The sequence below is a fragment of the Mus pahari genome, chromosome 2 (genome assembly GCF_900095145.1).
Source record: "Mus pahari chromosome 2, PAHARI_EIJ_v1.1, whole genome shotgun sequence".
Lineage (NCBI taxonomy): Eukaryota > Metazoa > Chordata > Mammalia > Rodentia > Muridae > Mus > Mus pahari.
Genome location: NC_034591.1, coordinates 139,923,983 through 139,926,712, shown reverse-complemented (window position 1 = coordinate 139,926,712; position 2,730 = coordinate 139,923,983).

Sequence of the window (2,730 nt, the reverse complement as noted above, 5' to 3'; positions counted from 1 at the left end):
CTACAAAGTGAGTTCCAGGACAGTCAGAGCTATACAGAGAAACCCTGTCTCGAAAAAACAAAACAAAACAAAACAAACAAACAAAACAAAACAGATCTAAGATACACAGAGAAAGTCCACACTGGGCTCACTGAAACCCAGTTCAGTTTCCATCTGACAAGCTGGCCACGCTCTGCCCTATTTAACCAGACCCCTGTTGAGTTCGTGTGCAATCTGTCTGTTATAAAACTCAACCTTTGCTGGGCAGCGGTGGCGCATGCCTTTAATCCCAGCACTTGGGAGGCAGAGGCAGGCGGATTTCTGAGTTCGAGGCCAGCCTGGTCTACGGAGTGAGTTCCAGGACGGCCAGGGCTACACAGAGAAAGCCTGTCTCGGAAAAAAACCAAAAATAAATAAATAAATAAAAACTCAACCTTTTATTCTCAGAATAGACTATTCCAGTTTTTACAGACTTACACGGAAGGTTTAGGTTCATTTAGCTTCAGCCTCGCCAGAACTAAAGCGCTAGTAAAGTGGGGTGGTGTGAAGGGGAGGCTAGAACACCTGATGAAAGACTTCTTTAGGGGACAGAGAAGCTGCACCAGCGACATTGCAGCAATATGGTTGCCTAAACAAGGCCTGAGCAGTGACACCACCAGGTGACGCCAAGGAGGAGGCGGAAAATCACACAAAGCCCCACCCCTAGGTGAAGAGCTGCAGGCAGTTTAATGGCTGCTGAGAGAGAATCAGTATTCCTCGGGGATGAGCTCTCTTACTTGTACTTTCCAACACCAAAGTGCTCAGTCCTAAAAACATATTCATTGGAGCAGCACTGAATGAACTCAGCAGGTTGCGTTTATATGTTTATACATATTAACAATTAAAAACAAGTAGTATTATATAATGTGTAACGCAAACCAGAAACGATCAAATCTGAAAAAGAAAGCCTGTTTTCCAAACTCACCAATAAGGATGAAATGGCAACTGGGCTGAGGTTGAGAAACCTGGATTACTGGTCGCCCATAGGCCCCGCCTCCGGCCCCGCCCCCACACCCTTGGTGCTAGTCCCGTAACCAAGGCGACGCACTGGCAGGGTGGGGGTGGGGAAGCTGACTCATGCAGGCTGACGGTCACGCGTGGGCTCATAGTGTGCGCTGCGGCAGCCTGGGTATCTCGCACGCCCCACCGCGACTGTGTAGGTGCTGAATCCTCAGCCAGTCCTAGTGGTCCGCCACTCCGGGCCTTCCCCTTGCAGTGGGCGTGAACACCAAGGTCTGGAATGTTCCACCAGAGGAAACCTGGATCTAAGACTGGGAGAGGCGGGGTGGGGGCTTGAAAGCCTGTGGATAAGGAGCAGCCCTAGGTCGGGCTAGAAAAGGCCTTTTGGAGGAGAGCTGACCAAGGAAAGCCCGAGGGGAAAGCAAGAGTTACTGGAAGCCCGGTGTGGTGACGCACGCCTGTAATCTTAGTTATTTAGGTGTCTGGGAGGACGAGAGAGAGAGAGAGCTCAGAGCCAGCCTGGGCTATATACCAAGACCCTAGCTAAAAACGAAACAGAATCACACTAGAAAGTTTTTATTTACTGCAAGCCGTAGAAGGCTTGGATGTAGGGAAAACAGAATCTGGACCCAGAATGGTAGAAGGGACGGGGAGTTAGGAGAATGCCTTAACTGAGCCTTGACTTACTCTAGTTCGTTTTTAAGACTCCATTGTGGCAGCCCTGATAAACTGTTCCCTTGCTCCTCATCTGCCGACCATCCTGAAGTAAGGATTTTCCACAGGCAGTGTTTTTGTCGTTGCTTTTGTTTTTGACCCCAAGGTCTGAAGTAGGCAGCTCAGACTGTGTTAGAAATCTGGGGGGTGGGTAGATCAAAGGGAGGGGGGCTTGCCCAGAGGGTACTAGACTTGAAACTGGGGAAAAAAACCTTAGGAAAAGGTCCAGAGACCCCACCTTCCTTGAGGATTTATAAGCAGTTAATCACGGTGGGAAAGGACAAAGGCATCGTCTGTGATGTAGACACTGGAAAACTGCAAATGCCACTTTAAATAATTTCCCATGCTTACTCCTGTGGAGTAATTCTAAGGAAACTCATTAGATCGACAAGCACCCAAATTCTGCAGGAGAAAGGATCGCAGCCATTACAGTAGCCACACCCTCTTAAGCTCCACCAACTCCACCAAGATTAGTCACCAAAAGTCTTAATTTACCTAATAAAATGCTTTGTAATCTTAGCACTGGAGGAGCTGGAGAAATGGCTCAGCCATTAAGAGCACTGACTGCTCTTCCAGAGGTCCTGAGTTCAATTCCCAGCACCCCACATGGTGGTGGTTCACAAACATCTGTAATGAGATCTGATGCCCTCTTCTGGTGTGTCTGAAGACAGCTACAGTGTACTCACATCTATAGAATAAATAAATAAATCTTAGCACTGGAAAGTCAGAGGCAAGGACACCCAGATACAATACAGCTTGGGGTCCCTGTCTCGAAACAGTAATTGACTGAAAACCTCATATTTTTCTTCTGCCCTTGACTTTTTTTTAAAAAACGATTTTATTTATTTTATATATGTGACAAGTACACTGTAGCTGTCTTCAGACACACCAGAAGAGGGCATCGGATTTCATAACAGATGGTTGTGAGCCACCATGTGGTTGCTGGGAATTGAACTCAGGACCTCTGGAAGAGCAGCCAGTGCTCTTAACCACTGAGCCATCCCTCCAGCCCTAGCACATGTTCTTAACTGCTAAACC